This window comes from Typopeltis vanoorti, chromosome 15 (assembly GCF_054136105.1).
Source record: "Typopeltis vanoorti isolate ZY-2024b chromosome 15, IOZ_Tvanoo_1.0, whole genome shotgun sequence".
NCBI classification, from domain to species: Eukaryota; Metazoa; Arthropoda; class Arachnida; order Uropygi; family Thelyphonidae; genus Typopeltis; species Typopeltis vanoorti.
Window position 1 is genome coordinate 108,309,440 of NC_143563.1, and position 21,583 is coordinate 108,331,022.

Below are 21,583 nucleotides of genomic sequence, written 5' to 3' on the forward strand. Positions count from 1 at the left end.
ATACAGTTAGGATGCGTGCTTACAATGTAATCCCTCTATGCATGCAGTAGCATATTATAGAATTACATTAAAATATATCTGGAAAAAAAAAATTACATTAAAATGAGATAACATATAAAATTATTTTTCACAATTTAGGATGACAATTTCTTAGACTTTAGGGATAGTAAGAACGTCATTATAGTTCAAATTAGGTCGGGTTCAAATTGATGTAGGGCTTCAGCATGTTCTTTATATAAACGTTCATGTTTATATGAAGATCTATGTAGAAGATTGTTTTTCTTCCAATGGATCCTATGGTTTAGGTTTTCAATTCTGTGTTGTGCGAGACCAGATTTCTGCAGTTTGAGATGGATATGGTCTTGATGTTCCGAAATGCATTTGTTAATGGGTCTACCTGTCTGTCCATAGTAGGACATTTTACAGGAGCATGGGACCTCGTACACACCAGGTAGCACAAGAGGTGAAAGTTTGTTTTTAGGAGAAGGTAACCAATTGTGGATTTGGTTGATTGGTTTGTAGGTAGCAGCCAATTTATATTTCTTAATAATTTTTGAAAGATGTTCGGAGATTTTTTGCGTTTTTGGATTGCATCCATTTTATATGTCTGTATTTTTGATTATTTCCAATTTATGGTTTTAAAGAACTTTTAGAGGAGCAAAATCTGTGCGCTCTGGTTACTAATGATTTAATGATGCCAAATTTTTGAGATGGATGGTAAGCAGAAGAATTGTGAATGTAGCGTCCTGAAAAAGTTGGCTTATGATAGACAAAAATGGAGATGAAACCATCTTCTTTTCTTTGGATTTGTATATCACCACGTGGAGAATCTTTTTCGAGAGTAAATTTGATGTGCGGATGAAGAAGGTTGATTTTATGTAGGAACAAGGTAGTTCTTGTTCAGAATGACCCCACACAGCAAAGACGGCATCAATGTATCATAGCCAGATTTTTGGTTTAGGATTAAACAAGAAAATTTTTTCTTCCAGGTGTTCTAGAAAGAGATTGGCTAAAGTAAATACAAGTATTGAAGTAAATTAAACTGAATAAAACTAAAGTACTGAAGTAAATACAAGACCAAGAATGGACTGCTACAATTCAAGATTTGGTGAGATCTAGTAATAGGTTTAACCCCCTCACGGGCCGTTATGGATTAAATACGCATCCTCGTATGCTTCGTATCCATCATATATTTCAATGTAATATCAATGGTATTATAATTTTAATATTCACTTCGCATCTATGATAACTTTGACGTCTATAGTCGTCTTGGCCGGTAACGTGGTTAAGTAGAATAATTGGAGAAGAATGCTGATCTTACGATTGTGTCCACGTGAATCCATGACAACTGTGCAATTTCCCTTGTCTGCTTTAGGAATCATAATATTGTGGTTATTCTTTAGAGTATGTAAAGCTTCATTTTAGATAAAATCCTTCTAATCAGACAACTGGCGATTTCCCCCTTAAATCATTTCCTGTATAATTTAAATTGTACAAATTAAACAGCAGAGGACCATGTACTGAGGTCTAGCAATGTTCAGAGTGGTAATTTTTTACTATATAAAATCTAAGCCACTTCAAAATGTTTGTTTGCTGAATCAGAAACCTGTCAATTTTAAATTTGTATTAAGATGAAATTAATGTTTCAGACTGACCATCCTTCTGATCGAGCATACAAATGATGTTTTGAAGTGATTCATATTTTATATCGTTAAAGAAAGTCAGAATATAGAAAATAGTGATGTGAATAGTACCAGATAGGTGTGAGAGTGTTGTTGAAAGTGTAAATGAAGGTAGAAATACAGAACGAATGGATGATTTAAATGATAATGAAAATGGTGAGATAGATGCAAGTAGTGAAATCACACGGTTGAGCGGAGCGATATACAGAGCAAAGCAGCAACTGGAGCGAATGGAAAAATATGTACTGAACGTACCGACTAATAAACGTCGAAAGTCTGATACAAAAAATAAGAGAATGTTCGTAAACGTAAATAAAATGAAGGAGTGAGTGCTGTACGGAGATTCGTTATTAAGTGTTAAGTGGTGTGATAGTTGAGAGTTTGACGAAATCATACCAACCGGGTGCGAACATAAAGGACATCAGCAAATCTATTCGAGTGCAAAAAACAGGGTGAAAGAAATGATAGTCATGGCAGGAACAAATGATTTGAAAGAAGACAAAATGGAAATGATAGAGGATGTGAGGGAATTACTTGAGGTAGCAAAAGAGAAGAGTGAGAGAGTTAGGATGGTGAATATTTTGCCGCGGTATAACAGTGAAGTGTTTAGAAGGAGGACCATAATTCCCAATGACTTTATGCGTGGGTTATGCATGGAGAGTGGTGTGGAATTTGTGGATGTGTGGAGTGAGTTCGATGGGCAAAAGCATTTATATAAGATGGATGGGTTACTTTTGAATGGATTTGGTGTACGGAGGGTTTAAAAAGTGTCGATGAATGAAGTGGATGTACAGACTCAGGGAAACTATATTTATTGAGGGGGGGGGGAGTAGATATGCCGAGTTTAGGGAGGCAGTTGAGTGTATGAATGAGTATAATATGCCCGAGCGAGTACTAAGGACAACAAATCAGAATGGGATAGTTAGCATAAGGCATCAAAGTAGGGATGGGACTAACGGGCTTCTGCAATTCATGTACACTAATGCCAGGAGTATTAGGAACAAGAAGGAAGAGATTTTGGCCTTGGTTGGCACTTCCAGGCCACATGTTGTTGGTATTAGTGAAACATGGCTGACAGAAGATGATAAAGCTAGTGGGATTGAATGCGATGGATATAGTGTGTTCAGGAGTGACAGAATAAAAAGGGAGTGTTATTGATGATAGCTGATGAGTTGCAGCCAAGGTGTATAGAAGTTGAACTGCAGGATAGAGAAACAGCACATTTGAGGCTATTTGGTGTGAGATAGAGTCTAGCAGAACAAAATATACAATTGGGTGCTGCTATAGACCAGGTGATGGAATCGATGGTGGGGATAGTATGCATAGGCAAATAGAAGAAATGAGTGAAAGGAGGGTAATTATTATGGGTGATTTCAATTATGGTAACATTGACTGGCAGGAGGAGGAGAGGGCACATGGGAGGAAGGAATTGGATTTTATGCAGTTATCAAGCACTCTCTGCCCCCTAGTATTTTCCACTACATGCGACAGCATGTAGTGGAAAATACTAGGGGGCAGAGAGTGCTTGACCTAGTAATTGCATCTGAGAATGTGGCTGTAACGAACATGACCATGTTGCCACCAATTGGTGAGAGTGATTATAAGGTCATGACTTGGGAGGTGGCTAAAGGAGTGGAATTTACAATTAAGACAGTGTATATATGGAATTACTGGGCTGGTAAGTATGACAAGCTTAGGAGTGTGCTTGGCTCCGTGCCATGGCATGTAAAACTGCAAGGGCTGGATGTTGATAGTGCATGGGAGGTGGTTAAGAAGTGTTTGCAGAAGGCAAACAGGCCAGGAAGGTAACAAGGGTGGTAAGAAAAGCAAAAGCGGATTATGAAAGAAAATTGGCCATGCAGGCTAAAGAGAATCCCAAACAGTTTTTTCAATATGCTGCAAGTAAAAGGGAAAATGTTCATGGCAGAATGATTTTAAAAAATGCTGAGGGTAGGGAGGTAACCAAATCAGTCGATATAGTGGAATTACTGAGCGAGCACTTTGCAAGAGTATATCATCCAGGTGGTGTGGTGACATTGCAGGAATGGAAGAACCAACAGTGTATACTGGAATTATGATGAATGAAGTAGAGGTAAATAGTCTATTACAGAACCTCAATGTCAATACATCTGTGGGATTGGATGGTATACCAGCTCGTGTCGTACGTGAAGCAGCTAAAGAATTGTCAGTGCCCTTGACCATTTTGTTTAATTTGAGCCTCGGGTCTGGGTCAGTCCCTAGGGGATGGAAAGAAGGGAAAATAGTTCCGCTGCATAAAGGTGGTTCCAAGGCTGCTGTTGTAAATTACCGGCCAATCAACATTACAGGAATCGTTATCAAGGTCTTGGAGAAAATAGTCAAGAGGAAAATACAAGATTGGATAGATGAAAATGGGATACTGTATCAGGGACAGCATGGTTTTGTGAAGGGTAGGTCATGCCTCAGTAACTTGCTCACGTATTATAACACAGTGACGGCTGAACTGGATAAGGGTAATGGGTTTACAGTGATTCTACTGGACCTTGCTAAGGCCTTTGACAGGATACCACATGGAATTCTAATCAGTAAAATGCAGCATATGGGGATGGATATAGAGTTGGTGAGATGGATAGGAGGGTGGTTGACGGAGAGATATCGGAGAGTGGTTTATTCAGGAGTAGAGTCCACAAGACGGCCTGTGACTAGTGGTGTGTCACAAGGACTGTTCTTGGACCACTGCTGTTTAATTTGTTCATTAATGATATAGGAAAGGATCAGAGAGGAACAGTTCATTTGTTTGCGGATGATGCAAAGTTGGGTAGGGCAATAGTGAATGCAGATGATGTCAAAATTTTGCAGGATGATTTGGATAGATTGGAGGTCTGGACTAAGGAGAATGGATGTCAATTTAATGTGGCAAAATGTAAGGTTATCCATTTTGGGGTGAAAAGATTAGCAGCAGTTTAATGCATTGGTGGAACTGTACTCCAGGAAATTGATGAGGCACGAGATTTAGGAGTGTTGGTGGATAAGGAGTTGAAGTTTAGGGGGAACATTGCAAAAGTGGCCAAATCAGCTCATCAAATCACTTGGTTGCTGAAGAATACGTTGACAAGCAGAGACAAGCATGTTATTGTTCCTCTGTATCGAGCCTTGATAAGACCCCATCTCGACTACTGTGCCTAGATTTGGTCACCTAGGTTTCTTCTTGATGGGGAGGAGGTTGAGAGGATCCAGAGGCAAGTGACCAAGATGATAACAGATCTGTGGAATGAACCTTATGAGAACAGGTTGATGATTTGTGGGTTGCAAAAATTGGTTGATAGGTGGAGGAGGGGAGATATGATTGAGACATTCAAATTACTGAAGGGTTTCTATAAAATTAATTCAGAAGATATTTTTGAGAACAGGGTTGGTTGTGGGAGGACTAGGGGACATCCATGGAAGCTGGGCAAAAGTGTGGTTAGTAAGGGTATTGGAGCTGGGTTCTTTACTTTTAGAGTGGTGAATGAGTGGAATGGGCTGCCAGAGTCTGTGGTGGATGCTGTGACAGTGAATGAGTTTAAGGCAAGGTATGATAGATACTGTATGAATGTCAAATAGTTGTGATGAGCATGATTTGGGGCCTCCCTTGATGAGTCTAAGGACTCCCTGGAGTTGCCTGTAATAATAATAATATGGTGCAAAATTACTACCTTTAAACATTCATAGATCTGAAAAAAAAAGCTTTTACACTTTTAAAGAACAACAGAATTACATTTTCTGAAGTGGACAAGTGAAATTGCACTGTTGTTATAGATTCATCATAAGATACTTAAAAAACCCATTATTAGAAATCCCACCAAATCTCAAGTAAAGAAATTTAATCAGTTGCTAGACAACACAAATTAATTGGGTTCTGACCATAATTTTTTTTTTTCTTTCTCAGAATGACTGGACTATGTGTTCAGTGGTTGACAGTATTGGCTATCCTACATATAAATCATCAAAACTATTATCTAACCTTCTTGCCAGTAAAATGGAAAAATTTCCTTCTTGTATAAAAAAATATTACATATTTCATTGCTTCAGTAAAAGTTCTCCACATTTGCTGTTCTGATATCATGGTGAGCTTTGACATTGTTACCCTTTTCACCAACATTACATTAACTTTTCAGTTGATCTCTAAGGATTTGCTCACTGCCATCCTTAAATTATTTGATTAATGTACATATAGGATACTTTTCCAAGTAAGGTAATCTATACCAGCGCTTCCCAAACTGTGGGCCGCGGCCCTCTTGGGGCCGTAGGTTTTGTTGAGGGGGGGGCCGTGAAATAATGAAAACAAATTTTGAATGTTTTAAGACTAAGTAGATTTTTTTATTTTAAAAGAAACGTATTTAATTTTTATTTATTATTTCTTTTTTGTTATTTTTTATATTTTAATGGAAAAATTCACGCATTGGTGTTGGTTCACAAACTTTGCTTCCTGCATATTTTGGCGCTTAATGAATATTAGTAAATATTGCTTATTCATATGTTTCATTTCAAAGCAGTGGTTAATTGTATTTACTTCGAATGCTCTCCAGGGAAGCTCCAAATCTTCCTGTCCCTTTCATCACGCGTTCGTAATCAGGGACTGTTGATATTGACTTTATATACATATCAAAACTCGTTTTATATTATCATTGTCATCCGAGCTAGTTTTCTGTTACCAATAAAAGTTTCGCATATACTTCACACATGAAAAAAAGCTTAAACAAGTTCATATGGGGAGATAGTAACTCGCTTGCAGTGGTAAACAACACTAACAGCCACTATACTGCAGAGGCAATAAAAACAAGTACTTTTATTATGCCAGTGAATAAGGTATGAGGAGTCTGTGTAATATATTTCTCAACAAATAGTGCAATTAGAGACAACTGGGATAAAAACACACTAATTAATGAATCACATGTCCCCCCTCATACAGAAACTATGCATGGGCAAACACAGTATCTAACTAAAAACTATTGTTATTAATTAGATGTGTGTGAGTTCGATTTCCCAAGGCAGCAATAAAATTCAGCCGAACGTGTTAAAATTCGTAAAAGTGTTAAAACTAAGTAATATATATATATATAATGAATGTTATGGCAGTTTCAGATATGGAATTCGGTTGAAGAGAGTTAGCATTTCAACTCAATTGTCAGCTATGCTTTTATCTTTCGGTCGCGCGATCTTTTGTTAATACCGCACCAATCGTATGCACGTTTTAATAACCTGCCTTTGCTGTCTGTTTCGCGTTAAGCTAAATTACCTTAAAGGGAGAAAAGTCACAAAAGAGAAAAATGTTCCTGGTCCGGGGATTCCCTTATTCAGGTAATATTCACTAATTTCATGTTATCAGCCTGTGGTGTGCCAGTATCGGTAAGTGGCGATATTATTTGATCTATTCTACGTTAAAAAATTTAACCCTGAGATGGATAAGTGGCTGATAAAAAATAAAAAAAAATTCCCGCGAACAATCAGAAGCAGAAACAGACTCAAAAAAAAAAAAAAGGACAGTATTTCATATTTTACCAGAGCAGCCCGCTTTGTCTTCAGAACCAAACGGTAAGAGGCAAAAAATGTAATATATGCATTTGATTTTTGCAATATTCGCTGTGTATGTTTTGTATTGAATATAAATACAGTAAATATTATAATAATATATCTATTACGATTTTTTTTCGAGGGGGGCCGTGAAATATTTTAATTTTCGCAAAGGGGGTCCTGACATCCAGAAGTTTGGGAAACACTGATCTATACAAGCAGATGGAAGGGTGTATCATGGTCTGCCCTTCGTCACCACTTCTATCAGATTAGTTCATTGAACACTTGAAAAAATGTCTCTTCAGTATTTGGATATATGCAAATGGCAAATTAGTTTCTTAGATAAAATTAACAACTCTTTTTCCTTAGAATGAAATTTACATTAGAAAAAGAAAATAATCAAGTTCTTAGATTTTTTGTAAAGAGGATGGTTTTCTCAGCTTTTCTGTTTATAAGAAGCCGGCACTGTGCACCACCCTTCACTAAAACTTGAAATTGTGAAAAAACACTTGGCCATGCGGCATATTATCTTTTCTAAGGACTCAGACTAGAATTATAATCTAAAAAGACATGAATCTAAACAGATATTTTCCATCCAAATTACAGTGCATCTTGAACAATTATTCTTTGCTAATATCTCATCATTGCATACCAAGAGAATTTCCATTCCTTACACACAAAAGGCATTTTTGAATGAATCTCAAAAGTTTAAAAAAAAAAAAAAAGAATTCCATTCAACCTAAAAGCTAATAAACAAGATTTCATCAATCCTGTCTTCCACTAAAAACAGACTTTTGTGCCTGGCTCACCCAGAAGTACCAGGTACCTTATTCCTGCTTTCTCCCCTATATTGACAAGACCAGTCGTACCATAGACATCTAATTATCAGAACATATGTTTATGTCTGTTTTCTACAAAATGAGAAACCTGGTTTTGCAGAACATGGAATTCCCACTAACTACAGGATTCTATATGGGCACAAAAATTTTTCACACGAGTACTTTCAAATTTGAGAGACTCTTCAAAGAATGTTATTATTTAAAATGAAATATATATTGATCTTTAATTGACCATGATTTATAAACATTTAATACCAAAAAGTTTTGCTGACGGGTCTATCTGGCTTCTTCAGGGCTTATAACGGTAAGAGAAAAAACTCAAAATGGCTAGTACAGAGAAAATCAAGTAACACTATTGTATAAATTAAACATTAAAACAGAACGCATAACATTACACGCATGGAGCGTGTTGTGTTAGTCACTGTTATGAAAGCACTTTCTGTAGTTTTGAGCGATATTAAATTCTGGCAGACTTGAGTGATCTTATTAAGGTTTTCCATATGTCAGCTATTATCATTCCCTGGTTTCTGTTAAGATTTTCTCCAGAACAGAGGACTGCAACGGCTTCTTTGAAATTTGTACAACAGAAATCTTCTAGGTAAGGCATGGAGGTGCTATCCCTATCAGTGGTATGGTTAGTACTTGCGAAATGATGGGCTAGACCTGAGTTGTCTGTTCTGTTGTTATTAACATCTATATGTTCTTTTTTACAGATTTCGAGGCTTCTTGACATCTGTCCTATATAGTTTAGACTACAAGCACATGGGATGTTGTACACTCCAGCATGTTAGAAAAAAAGGATTAATGTCTTTTGGCGATCTTAAAATGACGGACAGTCTTGACTGGTTTGAAAGCAACTCTGATGTTGAAAGGTTTAAAAAGTTTTGCGATCTTCTCGGACACTACCTGCATAAGGAATAACTATGGATGAACTGTATTGAGTGATGGTAGGTTGTTGTTGTGGGGGGTTTCTATGAAGAATCTTGTTGATTAAATTCTTTGGATAGCCATTTTTTATTAATGTCTCTGATATATGAGTAATTTCATCAAAGAGTTCTTTTTCTTCTGAGATGATGTTTGTAGCTTTTTTTTTGAGCATATGTATTATACTGAGCTTCTGGGAAATATGGTAAGTTGATTTGAAATGAAGGTAGTGTCCGGTGTGTGTTGGTTTCCGGCAGACTGTTAGTTTGATATGTCCATCTGCTAGTTTCTTCATAAGGGTATCCAAATATGGTAGTTGATTATTTTTTTCCAGTTCCGAATTGAATTTTTTGATGAAAATAATTAATTTTCTTTAAAAAGTTCAAAAGAGCTGTTTTTGTGTCCCTGCATATTATGAAGGTATCATCTACATACCTCCACCACACTAAAGGTTTTGGGTCTGATTTTGAGAGGATGTCTGTTTCTAGCTTTTCCATGAACAGATCTGCACAGGGTGGCGAAAGGGGACTGCCCATAGTTAAGCCATTTAGTTGCTCATATATCGTTTCATTCCATTTAAAATGATTAGATTTAATGCAATGACGAAAAAGGTGAGCCCATTTTCGTATCTTCAGAGAAGAGATTGTATAGGATACTGATAACTTCTTCTACTGGGATGTTGATAAATGAAGATGCCACGTCCAAGCTAGCGGGAATGTCGGTCTTTAAGATCGAGATGCTTTTCAATTTTTCAATAAAGTGCTTTGAATTCTTAATGTAAGTGTTTGATTTTCTGATATGTCCTTTTAGGAGGTTGGAGAGGTGTTTAGGCAATAAATATGTGGGAACATTTCTTCCATCAATCAACGATTGGGTGTAGTGGAACTCCACTTTTGTGGACTTTCGGGACTCCATACAATCGTGTTGTCAATGGGTGTTGTGATTTCAGATTCCGTTGCAAGTCTGTGGACCAACTAATCTTGTTCCGTAATAAGTTATTAGTGTGCTTGTGGTTTTTCCATGTTGGGTGCGACTCTAATATGTGATATGTTGATGGATCTGATAGTAATCCTGTAATTTTGGCTATGTAGTCCTCAGTATTTAAAATGACTGTTGCATTACCTTTATCTGCTTTTAAGATGGTTATTTGTTTATCCTTCAAGTTTCAGAGAGCTCTTTTTTCTTGCAGTGTTATGAGGTGGCTTTGAAGTTGAAAGGATAATAGCACTCTTTAATCTCAGATCATTTGCCATTGTTTCTGGAAAAGATGAGAGTGCTTTCTCTATGTTACCGATGTTGTCGACCTTAGGAACATGATCTGGGGCGATGCTGAAGTTGAATCCTTTCTTAAGTATTTCAGTTTCTGGTTGTGTTAATATATGGTCCGGAAGGTTAAAAATCACTTTTACATCAGGGATGCAAGGTGCAGAGTTGTAATACTTTTCATAGTGTGTTGAATTTTTTAATTTGAGTTTTTTACTAATTAGAAAAGCCTTGTTGCAACTGATGTAAATCATCATATCTAGAAGTGTCCATAAGTTGTTCTCTATGTTATTAGAAATAACTTGAGAAAAATAAAGTCGGAAACTTGAAAAGTGTATTCTGTTAAGTTCAAATCTTACATTTTGTATTCTTTCACGTAGTAGGGCCAGGGATGCCTTAGTATATATTTTCTTTTCGCTCTTGTAGAGTGGAATTGTTCTTGGAATGTTAAAAACTTGGGAATAATGTTATCTTTTTAAGAATGTTAGATGGTTTAGAATTTTCGTTTTTTTGCATTTGAATTTCTCAAAATAACGTACCTTTTTGCTTCATATCATCATCATCGAGTTTGTTCATTGTTTAGATTATATTTGGTCATTCAAACATATAATTAAAATGAAATATATACAGTAATCCCCCGATTAGTGCATCATTTTTTTTCTCAAATTCGATTATTGTAACCAATAAAATAATCCAAAGGATAATCGTGCTTTGGAATCGAACATCATTGGCTACAGCTTGTGGTAGTGGGTAGAGACTTATTTCAATTCCACACATAAAGTCCATTTTAGGAATGTAATTGGAGTGAAAGAAAAGTTAATACCTTTCTTTAGGATATCTGATTCATGTTTGGAAAGGCAGTGATTCGACATGTTGAAAATCACTTTGTTATATGGGAGGCCTTTGTGTGTCTGGTATTTTTCCTTATAAAGTTATTCAAATTTTCTAATTTGTGTGACTTTATTTAACTGGAAAGTTTTTTCATAGCTCTGTTCTATCATGTGGTCTATATTATTCCAGGCTGTGTAATCTAGACTATTAGAAATCATCAAAATAGTTGCGGCAATTAACATCACTTATATATTCAATTCGTACATGATGTGTTGGATTCTTTCTCTGAGTAGTGCCAATGAAATCCTTTGGTAAATTCTTTTAGCTTGTATGGATTGAATATTTGTATGGTTAGTAGTTGGAAGGGGATCAATCTTTCGATGCTGTTGGCACACTCTCCCTCGATGAGTCTTTGGACTCCCTGGAGGTGTCAAATAATAATAATAATAATATGTCCTTTGATGATAAGGAATTTAGGGATGATAGAGAAATCCCTACCTTTTTTAGGAATGTTAAGTGTTTTAGTAGCTTGGCCTTTCTGCATTTTTCCTTTACTAGGCACCGTACTTTGTGTTTCATTAGACTATTTAAATTATACATATTTTTGGTCATAAAATGTTAAAAAATATAAGACTTATTGATAAACTGGCCATAGATATTTAATTCATATGTATGTTCGTGCAATGTTGCCTACCGGTTTCGCTAGTAACTGACTAGCTTTCTTAAGGCTTGCACAGTACAAAAAAATGGTAAATGCGAAAAAGGTTTAAGAATACAAAAAACATTATTACCTGTTAGGTAGCTAAGGTAACACATTCACGTGACATGTCTGTATGAATTGTGACTTTCTACTAAGTATCATGAGCACGCGTTACATGCAAACACATAATATCATTATTCATGTACTGTAGTTCTGTTGAGCTGAGAGAATTAATTAGATTTTTCCAAGTATCATTCAGTATGGCCCCCTTGATTTCCGTTTAGGTTTCTGCCTGTATGTAGCACTACTGCTGCTTCTTTGAATAATCGATGTCTGTTATCATTATCTATGTAGGACATTGAGAGCAACTTATGGACACTTCTAGATAAGATGATTTACATCAGTTTCAAGAAGGCTTTTCTAATTGGTAAAAAAACTCAAATTAAAAAATTCAACACACTATGAAAAGTATTACAACTCTGCACCTTGCATCCCTGATGTAAAAGTGATTTTTAACCTTCCGGACCATATATTAACACAACCAGAAACTGAAATACTTAAGAAAGGATTCAACTTCAGCATCGCCCCAGATCATGTTCCTAAGGTCGACAACATCGGTAACATAGAGAAAGCACTCTCATCTTTTCCAGAAACAATGGCAAATGATCTGAGATTAAAGAGTGCTATTATCCTTTCAACTTCAAAGCCACCTCATAACACTGCAAGAAAAAAGAGCTCTCTGAAACTTGAAGGATAAACAAATAACCATCTTAAAAGCAGATAAAGGTAATGCAACAGTCATTTTAAATACTGAGGACTACATAGCCAAAATTACAGGATTACTATCAGATCCATCAACGTATCACATATTAGAATCGCACCCAACATGGAAAAACCACAAGCACACTAATAACTTATTACGGAACAAGATTAGTTGGTCCACAGACTTGCAACGGAATCTGAAATCACAACACCCATTGACAACACGATTGTATGGAGTCCCGAAAGTCCACAAGAGTGGAGTTCCACTACACCCGATCGTTGATTGATGGAAGAAATGCTCCCACATATTTATTGCCTAAACACCTCTCCAACCACCTAAAAGGACATATCAGAAAATCAAACACTTACATTAAGAATTCAAAGCACTTTATTGAAAAATTGAAAAGCATCTCGATCTTAAAGACCGACATTCCTGCTAGCTTGGACGTGGTATCTTTATTTACCAACATCCCAGTAGAAGAAGTTATCAGTATCCTATACAATCTCTTCTCTGAAGATACAAAAATGGGCTCACCTTTTTCGTCATTGCATTAAATCTAATCATTTTAAATGGAATGAAACGATATATGAGCAACTAAATGGCTTAACTATGGGCAGTCCCCTTTCGCCACCCTGTGCAGATCTGTTCATGGAAAAGCTAGAAACAGACATCCTCTCAAAATCAGACCCAAAACCTTTAGTGTGGTGGAGGTATGTAGATGATATCTTCATAATATGGAGGGACACAAAAACAGCTCTTTTGATCTTTTTAACGAAAATTAATTCTTTTCATCAAAAAATTCAATTCACTTTGGAACTGGAAAAAAATAATCAACTACCATTTTTGGATACCCTTATGAAGAAACTAGCAGATGGACATATCAAACTAACAGTCTTCTAGAAACCAACACACACCGGACGCTACCTTCATTTCAAATCAACTCACCATATTTCCCAGAAGCTGAGTATAATACATATGCTCAAAAATAGAGCTACAAACATCATCTCAGAAGAAAAAGAACTCTATGATGAAATTACTCATATATCAGAGACATTAATAAAATATAGCTGTCCAAAGAATCTAATCAACAGGCCATAGTTATTCCTTATGCAGGTACAGTGTCCGAGAAGATTGCAAAACTTTTTAAATCTTTCAACATCAGAGTTGCATTAAAACCAGTCAAGGCTGTCTGTCACATTTTAAGATAGCCAAAAGACATTAATCCTTTTTTCTAACATGCTAGAGTGTACAACATCCCATGTGCTTGTAGTCTATACTATATAGGACAGATGTCAAGAATCCTCAAACTCCGTAAAAGAGAACATATAGGAGATGTTAATAACAACAGAACAGACAACTCAGGTCTAGCCCATCATTTCGCGAGTGCTAACCATACCATTGATTGGGATAGCAGCTCCATGTTTTACCTAGAAAAAGATTTCCTTTGGAGAAATTTCAAGGAAGCCGTTGTAGTCCTCCGTTCTGGAGAAAATCTTAACAGAAACTTGGGAATGATAATAGCTGACATATGGAAAACCTTAATAAGATCGCTCAGTCTGTCAGAATTTATTTTGCTCAAAACTACAGAACGTAGTTTTGAGTAAAATAAATAATTAACACAACACGCTCCATGCACATAAAGTTATGCGTTCTATTTTAATATTTAATTTATACGATAGTATTACTCAATTTTCTCTGTACTAGCCACTTTGAGTTTTTTATCTTACTGTTATAAGCCCTGAAGAAGCCGGACAGCCCTGTCGGTGAAACATTTTATTATTGGATGTTTATAAATCATGGTAAATTAAAGATCAGTATAAATTTTATTTTAATTATATGTTTGAATAATGCTGGACCATGCCTTACTTCATATAATATACATCTGTTATATTATCTGTAGACTGGTCCCTTCTCTTCCTCCCTTGCTTCTTTCTTTCCTCTCTTCTTGCTCCTTCCCCAGAATGTTATTAAAGTATTCAAGGGGAATCTTTCTTATTTTGCTGTGTCATTTTGTCTTGTGCCAACAGGACATTATCAGACACTAACATGATCAGGCCATCAAGAAATGTTCATACCACATCGTCCGTCACGCGGGTTACCAAGGGACGCGTTCGGGTTTTAGGCAGAGGGACCCGTTCAAAAAATATGTTACAGTCTCCCTTAGACACCACTCCTCCGCACTCTGCTAGAGGAAACTCATCAGTGGGCCCGCTACCTGTTTGGGGTGGTGTTTATGGGCAGGCAGCGCAAAGAAATGGTTCTGCAAAAGGACGGAAATGGCAACAACAACAGCACCTGACTATGTCTTTAGCCAACTGGAACATCTTCTCTGACAGGGAATGAGTTGTTACTGGTCGAGGAAGCCAAGCGCTACCCGCTAGACTTAGTCGGGCTTTCTTCGACCAAGAGGAGAGGCTCTGGAACTGTCGACCTGGATAACGGGTGGAAGCTATACTACATTGTCGGGTGTGAGCCCGACAATGTCTGCTCAGGCGGGTGTGGAGATACTCACAATCCCCCAGCTGTCAGACTCTGTTGCTGAGTGGATCCCATTGGGGGGACGGGTATGTGTGTTAAGGCTTCAGATGAATAATGATGATTTGGCTGTGGTGCAAGCCTATGCTCCTAATCTGGAGTCAGAATACTCTGCTTTCGTAGAGGAAGTGGATGCTGCTTTTGACAGGGTGGCAGACATGGAATCAGTCCTGCTAATGGGTGACTTCAATGCACATGTTGGAACAGATGACCAGACATGGAGGGGTGTAGTTGGGAGGAACAGCGTCCCTGACCTTAACACAAATGGGTTGAAATTATTGGATTTTTGCTGTACTAACAGTTTGTCCATAATGAATACCTTCTTACAGCACCAAGAAGTCCATAAGTATACCTGGTACAGGGATACACTAGAACAATGGTCTCTGATTGACTTTATAGTCTCAGCAGACCTATTTTCCTCAGTGTTGGATGTTCGTGTGAGGAGAGTGGCAGAACTGTCAAATGACCACCGCCTTGTTGTGTGCACTCTACGGCTTCAGAAACCAGATGCTACCATCAATGCTGGTAGGCCTAAGCAGCTATGCCACGTGAAATGGGAGACATTGGAAAATGAGGCTGTGAGGAAGAATTTTGCAGATGACATTTCCTCCAGGTTCAAAGAGATTCCCAAGCATACTGCAGATGTTGAGAAGGAGTGGAAGCTGTTCAGAACAGCTGTCACTGCCTCTGCACTCTCATGCTGTGGCAGAAAGTGGCTTGGCATGGCAATGGGCAATGAGAAAAGGACACCTTGGTGGAACCAAGAAGTCCAAAAAAGGTGTCCTACCTAACATGGCTTAGGGTCAGGTCACCTGACATGTGTTTGTGGTATGCTGACGCACGAAAAGCTGCTGTTGAGGCAGTAAAGACAGCCAAATAGAAAGCTTGGGAATCCTTTGGAGAAAGATTAGACTCATCCTATGCAAATGCAAACAAAGTATTCTGGCAGACCATCTGCCGCCTTCAAGGGAGGAAATTGTGCACAGCAAGATCAATTAAAGCCTCTAATGGTGCACTTTTAACAACCTAGAAGGATATCCTCCACAGATGGAGGGAATACTTTGAGCCTTCTTAACCCTGGTGGCTCAGCACTTGTGGACATCCAAGTGGTGCAGGTCGGGGCAATGACTAGTCTCACAGCAGAAGAGGTCCATTTAGCAATAAAATTGCTAAAATTGGGCAAGGCTGCTGGCGATGATGAAATTCGGCCCGAAATGCTAAAAGCCTTAAATTGAGACGGTGTTCTCTGGCTGACTCGAGTATGTCAGGCCGCTTGGATATCTAGGCGAGCACCAAAGCAATGGCAGACAGGCATAATAATACCAGTCTTCAAGAAGGGAGACCAGAAGGATTGCAGTAAACTATCGTGGCATCTCTGTCTGCTCAGCCTGCCTGGGAAAGTGTATGCTGAGTGCTTGGAAAGATGGTGCAGGAGCATAGTTGAATCAAAGTTCCAGGAAGAACAATGTGGCTTTCGTCCTGGTAGAAGCACAACTGACGAAATCTTCACTTTAAAGCAAGTCTTTGAGAAATCTTGGGAAATGCCAAGAATGTCTAGACATGTTTTGTGGACTGGAAGAAGGCATATGACCGGGTTCTTCGGGATAAGCTTTGGCAAGTAGTACAGGAGTATGGAGTGGATGGCCAACTATTAGCTGTCATCAAGTCCCTGTATCGAATGCCTAGATTTTTGTGTTAGGGTAAACAGCAGAAAGTCTGAACCTTTCACAGTCTCCGTTGGCCTCTGCAAAGGGTGTGTTCTGTCACCCCTCCTTTTCATAATATTTATGGACTGGATTGATAGGCACAGCTGAGGCAGTGAGTGTGTCAGAATTGGAAGATGTAGCATTGGATGTCTGCTTTTTGCAGATGACCTAGTTCTGCTTAGCTCTTCCACAGATGACCTCCAGCGGACCCTGAATAGGTTTGTAGCTGTTTGTGCAGATGCCGGAATGATGATCAGTGTGGCCAGAACTGAAACATTTGTGGTCTCAAGACAACCATCCCAGTGCACTCTACATGTAAGTGGAGTTCCCAATGAGGCAGGTGGAGAAGTTTAAATACCTTGGGTCCATATTCACGAATGATGGAAAGTGGGACGTAGAGCTAGATACTCTAGTTGGCTTAGTGTTGGATCCTACTTCTAAATCTTTACCTTGGATCCGACATGATTATAATTACGATGTTCTTAAGTAATTGATAAGTTGTGAGTTGATTTCTAATTCAAATATAGAGAAAATTTATATTTTAAAGACTGCACCACTTTATATCTGAATTAGTTCAAGAATTGAAGATAAACCAACTCTCAACTACCCTTCCTTTATATGTTGTTTTATATATACTGGCCGAGTATATTTGACTTATTTAATTTACCTGCTTTGGTTCGAATATTTTATGAATGGTGCAGTAAAAGAGATTCAGGCAAAATACAACTTTAGATAAACAAAAACAAACATTTAATTTTGAAATCACAAATTTTACACTTAAGTTTAAATCAGTAATTAAGATATCACAAACATTTTAACTCCTCAGGTAAATTCAATCATTCAACTCATACAATGGTAAATCTGTTGTCTCTATAATACAGTCTTCTCACAGTTCCTTAAGTTCCAAATACAACAAAAATTGCAGTAATACCTCTTCACAAACAAACACTTTTGAATATACACTTTAGCCAACTTCCTCAATAGTTACTGTTAATATAAGGAAATTCTAGGATGAAACTCACACACTTCTCTGTATAGAAATATTAATGGTTGGAATAATCTTACCGATAATCTTCTATCTTCATCTACTTATACATATACACTTTTTATAACTGTAAATACTTTAAACAGTAAATGGCACTCCTTAAAATAAATCTTCTAAGCAATAACTGAATTAATCGTCGGTCACTATACACATAAACAAATGTTCTTGCATGAAATACTACTGATCACTTATGAATTAAGGCAATACACAATAATTCCTTAACTTGAGGTTTTATATGCACAGCTGTTCATTCTTCCTGCATTCATTTAATTCTTTAGGCAATATATTTCTAAGCACAGCTAACGGTAAACTTCAATTTTACAGCCTCTACTATTCTAGTAACTCCGTGCTTTATTTCAAGATTCTGTTTCTGTGTCCTTGAAAGGTTGGCCCTGAAATTAAATCTCAATTCAAGTATTCTGATTCTGATTCTGTGTCCTTGAAAGGTTGGCCCTGAAATTAAATCTCAATTCAAGTATTGCTAGTCTATTTAGTAGTCAATCAGCTATCTTCCGTAGCTATAATTGTTATTCTACAACTTATTAGCTAACCGCCTCTCGACTAATAGACTTTATTAGCTGCTTAAGTGACTTGCCGACTCCTATTATCGTACTGTGATTCCCGAATGCTCCGATTTCAACCTAATGCCAATCTCTCTCTTATAAATCTCTAATGCTCTCCCTTTTCCAGCGTTTCTCGCTTTTTATATTCATTCTTCCCGCCTAAATTGTTCACGTGATTTCTTTCTAAAACTCTTTTCAATAAACCTTCTCACGTGGTGTTCCAAAAATGCGCTCGCTCATTTACACACGTTTCCATGACAACCAAACAAAATATAATAAAATTGAGGTATTGCATAACGCTAAACTTCTACAAACAGGAACAAAATAAGAATATTTACATTTCAATTAATGCGCATTTAAATTATCAAATACAAATTCTTATAATATTAATATAGTAATGAATAAAATAGCTTAATAATATTTAATACAGTCTTTTCATTATTAATACATATATCTTTGATTAAATAATTAAATATTAGACAAAATTAAAGGTAGTTATATGAATATTAAATAATAAACAAGTGATTTACATTAAATAATATTTACAAATGTAGCCTTTGCCATGGTGGATTATGTTGGATTCTGAAGAGAGTATTAATATTTTAAATTTCTCTTCATTCAGAATCCAACATTAGCAAGCTCAGTATTGCGGGAGCTTGGCCGTTCGGTAGTATTGAAGCGGGAGTTAAGCCAGAAGGCAAAGCTGGCTGTCTTCGATACAGTCTATGTCCCCATCCTCGCCTATGGTCATGAGAGCTGGGTAATGACCGAAAGAATGCGGACACATATCCAAGGGAATGAAATGAGGTTCCTTCGAGGGATTACGTGGCTGACAAAACTCGACAGAGTCAGAAGCTTTGCAAGGAAACCCTCAATAGTCAACCGCTGCTTCTCCGTGTTGAGAGATCACAGTTATGTTGGTACTAGCACCTGGTCAGAATGCCACAAGAGAGGCTCCCTCAGCAGGCCCTCTTTGCCAAGGCCAGAGGGTGGGAGGCCACATGGAAGGCCAAGGACTTGCTGGATAGATTATATCCAGAACCTTGGGTGGACATGTTTGGGAATCCCACCAGAACACCTGAGCTTGGTGGCAGAGGATCGTGACCATTGGAAGTTCCTCTTGCAGCTGTTGCCTCCACAACCCAATTAGGAAAGGTGGGCCTTGAAGATGTATGTATATGTTTGAATGACCAAATGTAATCTAAACAAGAATGTTATGAAGCTCTTCACACTCAATCCAATCTTAATCAGATTGCTGGTCTAAAAATATATGAATTCTAGGAAATAGTGACTTTGAATTCTCACTAATTATCCAACATTCAGTTGTAATATATAACTACAATACTAACACAAACAGTTCTTGTGTGTACATGCATGTGGGCATACAAGGTCTGTTCAAAACATTTGAGGACAGTTTTTATTATAAAGAAACTGGGCATGCTAATATATTGTTTTGTATGCAGAATTGTATATAGACATGTCATAACATGATGAAACAAGTCTGAAGTCATTGCATAACTTCAGTCATCCACAGTATTTTAATGAATGAATATGAGCTTTTTTTTTTCTTAGTGTCCTGATGTCAGGAATTAATGAACAGTGTGTGTGCACTGTTTTGCATTATGGCAATAAAAGCCATAGAAACTTATGAAATACTTAAAACAGCTTTTGGGGATAAGGCTTTAACCTCCCAACCGTCCAGGACATATATATACATCCAGATAAATCTGGATATGATTCTGTAACACCTATTGATTAACATGGATAAGAAGTGCAAGTTGGTTTAACTGTTTCATCCACCTTGGCCAGTAGAGAATTTAAGTTACTCAACATTCCAGTGGTTAAAAAAAGGTTGATCGAAGTTCAATTGAAGATGACTGTTACTTTGAATGATAGTCGACATCTCTCACCCATGATTTGGTGGCTTATGTTCATAAAAAAGGTCATCAACAGTTAGTGAATTATTGTGCAAGGGCTAGCATGCATAACAGGAATTGCAGTTGGATCCTGCAACCAAATTTTGATGGAAATTAGGATTACTACAGAGCTTGTGCCAAGATTACAGTTCTTTCAGCTTTCAAGTTTCTGCTCAAAAGAGCATCACGGTCATATTTCATTCACCTTCTTCACCAAAGTTGATCCCCTGTAACTCTGATGCTCTTTTGAGCATCAGTCACAGGGAATCAACTTTTTATTTCCTAAGTTAAAATCTTCATTTAAAGGTTGAAGGTTTTAAGATGTAAACAAAATTAAACAATGTGATAGCGTACTTCCTTAGTGCAATTGGAAGAACAACGGTAGTTTCACCCTTCGATTAGAAAAGGCCTAAGTTCGATTCTCATTCGATTGAAGTCCAGTTATCTTGATCTCCCATGGAAGTAGCAGAGTGTTTTCTTCCAGACAAATCAGCTTTTAAGACACATGCAATTTACAGACAAAAAAATACTAGTGGTGGTGGTGGTGGTGAGCAGTAGATCGTGGAGATGATGGAAATGGAGAGACTAGATTCGCTCCCTTGATGAATCTTTGGACTCCTTGGAGGTGTCATAAATAATAATAATAATCTGAAACCCTCCTTTAGAATAGTGTGAGAGAGGCCACATACTACATGCACCAGCTATCATACTTATTCTTGAATTCATTCACACTGCTTGCACTCGCAACGTCCAGCAATCATGGACCACCTATGAAAGAAAAATCTAGCCCTCACCAACTTCTTAGCAGCATTCATTCTCAGCTTCCAAGGGTGCCTTCTTGTCTTTTTCCCACCCTCCATAAATTGAAAAATTCCATCAATTGAAATCCTGTATGGCCCTTTCAGAAGTTTGCAAGTCTCAATCATATCACCCCTCTTTCTTGTATTTGCTAGTGTCTGCAGTCTACAAATTTTCAATCTGTCTTCATTATCAGTATTCCACAATCCTGATATCATTTTTAACACACTCCTTTCCACTCTCTCCACTGTATCAGAATCACAGCAGAAATCAGGAGACCAGACCTGCACACAATAGTCCAAATGATGTCTTATCAAGGTCTTGTAAAAGAGGCAAAATGACATTGTTATCTTTACTTGTGAATGCTTGTTTCAGCATTGCAATTATCTTTTGAGTTGTATTTTCTGTCTGTGCGGTTAGGCGACTGGCTATGCGCTTCGCAACCGTATGCCTGGGAAAGGAGTGTCCTGGGTTCATTTCCTGCCG

The 21,583-nt window shown here is 37.5% G+C and overlaps 1 protein-coding gene across 2 annotated transcripts in view; it reads left to right on the forward strand.

The window, feature by feature from the left end:
* Positions 1-21,583, forward strand: part of Cdc27 (cell division cycle protein 27) — a 392,586-nt gene that overhangs the window by 4,673 nt on the left and 366,330 nt on the right. The gene's annotated exons all lie outside the window — the stretch shown is intronic.